Source organism: Saccopteryx leptura, chromosome 2 (genome assembly GCF_036850995.1).
Source record: "Saccopteryx leptura isolate mSacLep1 chromosome 2, mSacLep1_pri_phased_curated, whole genome shotgun sequence".
Taxonomy (NCBI): domain Eukaryota; kingdom Metazoa; phylum Chordata; class Mammalia; order Chiroptera; family Emballonuridae; genus Saccopteryx; species Saccopteryx leptura.
In genome coordinates, this window is record NC_089504.1 from 286,346,227 (window position 1) to 286,354,160 (window position 7,934).

Sequence of the window (7,934 nt, forward strand, 5' to 3'; positions counted from 1 at the left end):
TTCTCCTGCTCTCACTTAATTTTTTAAAAATTAATTTTATAAATAATATTTTTGTAAGTGTGAGGAGGGAAGATCAAGAGAAAGACTCCCTCATGCATCCTGTCAGGCATGCATCCAGCAGTCCCAGTCTGGGTCCGATGCTCAGTGCTCCCACCAACCCAGCCACTGGCTGTGGGAGGGAAAGAGGGAGAGAAGGGGGAGAGGTAGGGGGAAAGAAACAGATGGTTGCTTCTCACGTGTGCCCTGATCATGAATTGAATCCAGGATGGTCACATGCCCAGCAGATGCTCTCTCCAACCAGCCAGGGCCAATTTGTTTTAAATGCAAAAAAAAATTTTTTGAAGAATGAAATCATAGGCAGGTTTCTCTGGCAAGATGATTGAAGTTCTTTCTGTTCACAATTTGGCCATGACAAACTCAGAAGTGAGAAATGATTCCACAAAGGTTCACGATAAATATTAATTGTATAAAATAGTGGTGTGTAACATTTATTAAAATAAAATTTTATAGGAAGCTCTAGGCATAAAATGGAGTTCATTTCAAAAACTGTAATTGCAGAATATAAGTGTTAATTATGTCTTGGATTTATCTCTTTTGATGTAACTATATTTGTATATAACTTTAGCCCTGACCAGATAGCTCGGTTGGCTAGAGCATCATGCTGAAGTACAGAGGTTGTCAGTTTGATCCCCGGTCAGGGCACATACAGGAACAGATCAATGTTCCTGTCATCTCTGTCTGTCTCTCCTTTCCTCTCTCTCAAAAATCAATAAAATAAAACATTAAAAAAAAAAAAAGAAAGGAGTGAGGCCCTTGGAAGGTAGCTGAGGGAGGGAAGAAAGAAACCAGGAAGAGGACGCATGAAGAGAAAGGAGATAGAGAACAACGGGCTGCGGGAAGAAGAGGCCTCGTAGACCTGGTTGAGGCCACTGAGGAGTTCATTTCAAAACCCCACTAGGGTTTGAATTTCTTATTGATCCCCTGAGAATTTTGTCGTTACCTGAAAAACCTGAGCCCGCTTGCCTAACATTTATCCTTGCTAAGTTTCTTTTCATTATCTGGGAGGTCAGAGTAGTAGGGTAAACAGACTTACAAGCTTCTGGGACCCAAGTCAGGACCTTATTGAATTCCTTGGAGTTAACTGGCAATTCGCCCTCTTCTCCCATTTCTTCCCTTGCGGGATGACAGCCTGCAGAGCAGGGCCTGGAGAAGGACAGGTCACCAAGACCATGAAGATGCCCAGGGACTAGTCCTGGCTGGAGATGCAGTGGCTGAGCAGACCGCCCTCCAGGGCCTGGACTCTGGCTGTCTGGCCAGCAGACTGAGCAAGTGGACCGACCAGTCAGGCTTAATCTCAGACTTTCTCCACAACATCACAGACATTCCTTTTCACCCCCATCTTTCATCAGGTCTTCTACCTCCTCTCCATAGGACCCTTTACTAGAGCTATTCTTTTAATGGAACTACAAGTTTATACACAGATTTTAGTACCCTTACCTGGCTAACTATCTTCGGCTGCCAATAGCAAATGTTGCCTCACTCATATCAAGACCTGAGCTCCAGACTTTACTCTGCTTCAAGGAGAAGATACCCTTTTCTTTCTTTTCCCACCAATACTGTCCTAACATAGGTCCAGTCTCTGCCTGATGACTTAGATAGTCCCCTCACCAGTCTCCCCAGGTTGTAGACGGAAGTTTCTCCTCAGCTCCCAGCCCCTCTGTAGCCCCCAACAGGTGTGTGTGACATCAATCCATAGAGGCAGTGCAAGGCCCACACCTCACAAAACTCCTTTCCCTCACCCTGAATCCATCCTCTACTACACGCACCTATCACAAACTGATATGCTTTTCTTGTCCTTGTTGCCTACTCAGCTCCCAGCATTTTTCTTCTTTCTCGAAATTATCACTCCCTCTTTGAATACTGTCTTCTGGGCACCATTGTTGAAAGTGCCCTGCCCTTATTTGCTCAAGGAGTGGGCACTTGACCTAAGCCGAACCAATCAGATCTGGTGCTTCCTAGGATATGGAAATAGGGGAGGACAGGTGATTTAAGATTAAATAAACCTCTGATTTATCTACTTTAGAGAGAGAATCCCTGAAAACACTATTTTTTCCTGCTATTTATATCCTATGTGACTGAACTGTGAATAGAGTTTACAGAGTTAAAATAAATATAATAATTGACCCATCAAACTATGATTCAAATATATTGGATAAAAAGTCAAAGGGAGGTGTGTTTGTGTGTGGTTGTGATTATGGGGAAGTATATGAAAGAGAGAATGCTTAAAATTTGAAAATCAAGAAGTAATCTATTTACTTAGAGATAAGAAGATAACTACATAATTGATTACATATGCTAAAAATTTGTCGAACTATATCAGGGGGCTGCTGTTTTTCTAAATAAGTTTATAAGTATAGATAGCTTTGGTAAAAATGTGCTCTAAACACAAAGTAATTCCAATTCCTTTGCTGTATAATCATATGTGCATATTTAAAGTTCATTGGTTGTATCTTGAACATAAATTATGAGGTTATATTAATCACTTTTCATTTAAGGATTCTGGGTTTGGTGTCATGCATAGAATGTCTATCCTCAGTGAGTCTATAAAAAAGTTGGCAAAAATAAGTTAAAACGAAATGGTAAGTAAGTACTATCCAGTTTTGGCAAAATGATAGAGAAAAGAATATTCTCAGAATATTCAGAATATGACCTGTTACGTCTTTTCAGGAGAATTAAGCAGGAATTAGCAAAATTAGAAATATGAATTATTTTGATCAAAAAGAATAAAGAGCCCTGGCTGGAAAGCTTGTTTGATTATTAGAGCATCATCCAAATATGTACGCAGTTTGATCCCTGGTCAGGGCACATACTGAAACAAATTGCTGTTTCTCTCTTTCTCCTCCTTCCTCTCTCTCTGAAATAAATAAATAAAAATATTGAGAAAAAAAAAAAGAATAATGAGGCCCTGGCTGGTTGGCTTAGTGGTAGAGTGTCGGCCTGGTGTGTGGATGTCCCAGGTTTGATTCCTGGTTAAGGTACACAGCAGAAGCAATCATCTGCTTCTCCACCCCTCCCTTCTCCCTTCTCCCTTCTCTCTCTCTCTCTCTCTCTTCTCCTCCCACAGCCATGACTCAATTGATTCAAGCTCATTGGCCCCGGGCATTGAGGATGGCTCCCTATGTGGGCAGAGCATCGGCCTCAGATGGGGGTTGCCGGGTGGATCCAGGTCAGGGTGCATGTGGGAGTCTGTCTCTATCTCCCCTCCTCTCACTTGGAAAAGAAAAAAAAAGAATAATGATTATAATGCATTATAATATATTAAATAACAAAGAAATCCATATAATATACATTCCATATGCACATAGTATATATAATTCATGTAATGCTGTACTTCATAGAAGAATAGCAGCTAGTAAGTGTGGAAAGAATAGTAACGTTCTTTCTGTTAGAGTCCAGGCTTACAAGAAATGTTTACGTTTTCATCTTTTTGGTAGACGAAAGCCAAACAAAGTGACCACATTTACCTCAAGTTTGACTGTAGATCATGGCAGATGAAAGAGCAAAATGTCAATTTTACTACCTAAGTTCTTCTATGCAGTCAAATTTCAACCTCTAATGCATGTTTTCATTCACTTAAGGTGTAGTAACTTTCTGGTTTAATACATTCTTTTGAAATTTAATTTTAATTTAGTAAGTTTTATTTGCATAGCTGTAAAATGATATGTTGATTAATGACCATAAACATTCTTGTTAATATAACTAGATATTAAGGCCTGAGAGTTAACTTATTTCTGGAAGCTTTGTAAAGCCTCTGGGATTGTAATTTATTTTGGGGAGGGCTGTGCAAGAAGTATTTGATTCTCTTATCAGTTTTACTGAGATCAAGAACTAATAATTATCCAAACTACAGTACTTCTACCAGGTTTTGGTATCAGGGTTATGATTTTTAAGTTTACTCTGATTATATTTATTTAGTTTTTAGATATTATATATTCATTTTTAGAGAAAGAGAGAGAAGGGGAGGAAAAGCAGGAATCATCAACTCCTATATGCGCCTTGACCAGGCAAGCCTGGGGTTTTGAACCAGCGACCTCAGCATTCCAGGTCAACACTTTATCCACTGTGCCACCACAGGTCAGGCTACCTTGATTATGTTTAATTTCAGCATCCTGCTGACAATACCCCTAAATATAACAAGGTGGATTTGTCACCATAAGCTCCTCTAAACAAAGGATTTCTTTGTATAGTTGTGTTCATCTAGAGTCCTTGCTATGCTTCTTGGTCCTCAACAAATTGTTCTAAATACTAACTGATGTTAATCCTGAACAGAATCCACATTTGCCCTGGGGCTTAAAAATTTTTAATCCCAGTTGTCATTCAATATTCTATTAGTTTCAGCTGTACAGAATAGTGGTTAGACATTTATATAACTTACAAAGTGATTCCCCTAGATAAGTCTTGCCCCCACCTGACACCATGTATAGTTATTACAATATTATTAACTATATTCCCTAAATTGTACTTTATGTCCCTGTGATTATTTTATAACTGTCAATTTGTACTTCTTAATCTGCTCATCTTTTTTACCCAGGCTCCCAACTCCCCTCTGGTCTAGCAACCCTCCGTTTGTTCTTTGTATCTATGAGTCTGCTTCTTTCTTACTTGTTCATTTATTTTGTTTTTTAGATCCACACATAAGTGAAATCATATAATATTTGTCTATCTCTGCTCAACCTATTTCACTTAGCATATTACCTTTAGAGCCATCCATGTAGTAGCAAATGGTAAGACTTTATTCTTTTTTTATGGCCAAATAATATTTCATTATATATATATATATATATATATATATATATATATATATATATATATATATATATCATACCACCTCTTCTTATCCATTTGTGTTTTCATTGAAACATTTGATTCATTTACATTTAAAGTAATATTGATAGGTATGTAAGTATTGCCATTTTATTAACTGTTTCCTTCCTTTTTTAAATTCTATTCTCTTCCTATCTATCTCTTGCTCTCTTCTCTTATATGCTGATGACTTTCTAAAATATTGTATTTGGTGTCATTTCTCTTTATTTCTTATATAACAATAACACTTCTAGATTTTTAGTTTGTGGCTACCATGTCCTTTATATATACCAAGCTATGTTTGTAGCAGTCTATTTTAAGTTGATGGCTGCTTAAGTTCTAACACATTCTATACTGACTACCTTTTAAATTACCCCTCCATGTTTGTGTTTTTGTCATTATTTTTTATTTCTTTTGTGTGAGTATTTGTGCATATCCCTTAATTTACTGTTGATCTTACTACTTTTGCTGTTTAACATTTGTCTTTCTTTTTCTTTCTCTCTTTCTTTCTTTCTTTCTTTTTTTCTTGGATAGATTTTTTTTAGAGAGAGAGAAGTAGAGAGTAAGAGAGACAGGAACATTAATCTGTTACTGTATGTGCCCTGACTGGGGATTGAACCAACAATCTCTGTATTTCAGGTCGATGCTCTAACCAACCAACCTATCTGGCCAGGGATGCTTCTTAACTTTTGTAATAGCTTTACTATTGGTTGATCTACTGCTTTTATTATGTGTTTGCCTTTGTCAGTGAGAGTTTATTTTCTTTGCAATATTTTCTTACTCATATATTTTTTTTCTTCTTTTTAAAGAAGACCCTTTAACATTTTAACACTGCTTTGGTGGTGATAAAATCTTTCAGCTTTTTCTTGTTTAGGAAGTTCTTTATCTGTCCTTCAATTCTAAAGGATAGCCTTGCTGGGTATAGTATCTAAATTGTAGGTCCTTATTTTCATCGCTTTGTATATTTTGTGCTAATAATCCCTTCTGGCCTGCAAAGTTTCTATTGAGTAATCAACTGACAGTCTTGTGGGAGCTCCCTTGTAAGTAACTAACTGCTTTTTTCTTGCTGCTTTTAAGATTCTGTCTTTCTGCCCTGGCCAGTTTTCTCAACAACAGAGCATCAGCCTGGCATGTAGAAATCCTGGGTTCAATTCCTGGTCAGGGCACATAGAAGCGACCACCTACTTAACCACCCCTTCTCTCTCTTCTCCTATAGCCATGGCTTGAATGGTTTGAGCAAGTTGGCCCCCGGTGCTGAGGATGGCTCCATGACCTCACTTCAGGCACTAAAATAGTTAGTAGCTGGCCCTGGCCGGTTGGCTCAGCGGTAGAGAGTCGGCCTGGCGTGCGGGGGACCCGGGTTCGATTCCCGGCCAGGGCACACAGGAGAAGCGCCCATTTGCTTCTCCACCCCCCCCCTTCCTCTCTGTCTCTCTCTTCCCCTCCCGCAGCCAAGGCTCCATTGGAGCAAAGATGGCCTGGGCGCTGGGGATGGCTCCTTGCCCTCTGCCCCAGGCGCTAGAGTGGCTCTGGTCGCGGCAGAGCTACGCCCGGGAGGGGCAGAGCGTCGCCCCCTGGTGGGCAGAGCGTCACCCCTGGTGGGCGTGCCGGGTGGATCCCGGTCTGGCGCATGCGGGAGTCTGTCTGACTGTCTCTCCCCGTTTCCACCTTCAGAAAAAAATAAAAAAATAAAAAAATAGTTGGTAGCCCGAGCAATGGAGCAGTGGCCCCAGATAGGCAGAGTATCAGCCCCAAATGGGGCTTGCAAAGTGGATCCCAGTCAGTGCAATGTGAGAGTCTGTCTCTTTGCGTTCCTGCATCTCACTTAATAAAAAAAAAAGGAGAAGAAGAAGAAGAAGAAGAAGAAGAAGAAGAAGAAGAAGAAGAAGAAGAAGAAGAAGAAGAAGAAGAAGAAAAGAGAAAAGATTCTCTCTTTAAACTTTGGCATTTTAATATGATGTGTCTTAGTGTGGCCATCTTGTTTAGAACTCTTTGCTTCCTGGACTTTATTTCCCTCACCAAGTTAAGAAAGTTTTCTGCCATAATTTTTTCAAATAGGTTTTCAATTTATTGCTCTCTATCTTCTCCTTCCAGCACCCCCATGATGTGAATGTTGATACACTTGAAGTTGTCCCAGAGGCTTCTTACACTATATTCACTTTTTTGGGATTCCTTTTTCTTTTTCTGTTGTGTGTGTGTGTGTGTGTGTTGTGTGTGTGTGTGTGTGTTGTGTGTGTGTGTGTGTTGTGTGTGTGTGACAGAAACAGAGAGGGACAGACAGGGGTAGGGAGAGAGATGAGAAGCATTAATTCTTAGTTGCGACTCCTTAGTTGTTCATTGATTGCTTTCTCATATGTGCCTTGACGGGGGAGGGGAGCACCATAGCAGAGCAAGTGACCCCTTGCTCAAGCCAGCAACCTTGGGCTTCAAGCCAGTGACCTTTGGGCTCAAGCCAACAACCATGTGGTCATGTCTATGATTCCATGCTCAAGCCAGCAACGCGGCACTTAAGCTGGATGAGCCTGCGCTCAAGCCAGTGAGCTGCGCTCAAGCCAGAGGAACTGGCTATGTGTTTTGAACATGAATCCTCTGCATCCCAGTCCAATGCTCCATCCACTGAGCCACCACCTAGTCAGGCAAGTTATAAATGAAAGGTAATTAAAATTCAGTCCCTCAGTCCCAATAGCCACAGCCACATATTCATTAGACACATGTGTCTAGTGGCTACTATATTTGACCTGGAAGATATAGAGCCTGATCTGATTCCTGTTTGATTTGCTGGCAAGACCACCTCAAAAGTGATGTGTGCTCTTCCATCAAGAGGTGCATCACATCCTCTGTGTTTCTTCTAATGAAGTTAGGAGCCCTTTATGTTTAAGGCCTAGATCCATTTATTGATTATGTGGAGCAAAATGGTGATATTTCATCATCATATATTATTACCTAGAACACTTGAATAAAGAGAAACTCTCCCTAAATACTACTTAGTTACTTAGTGATACCATTTATAAAGAAAATCACAGATGAATGAGGTGTTCCCCTAGCATCCTCTTTGGCGACCAATTAAATTT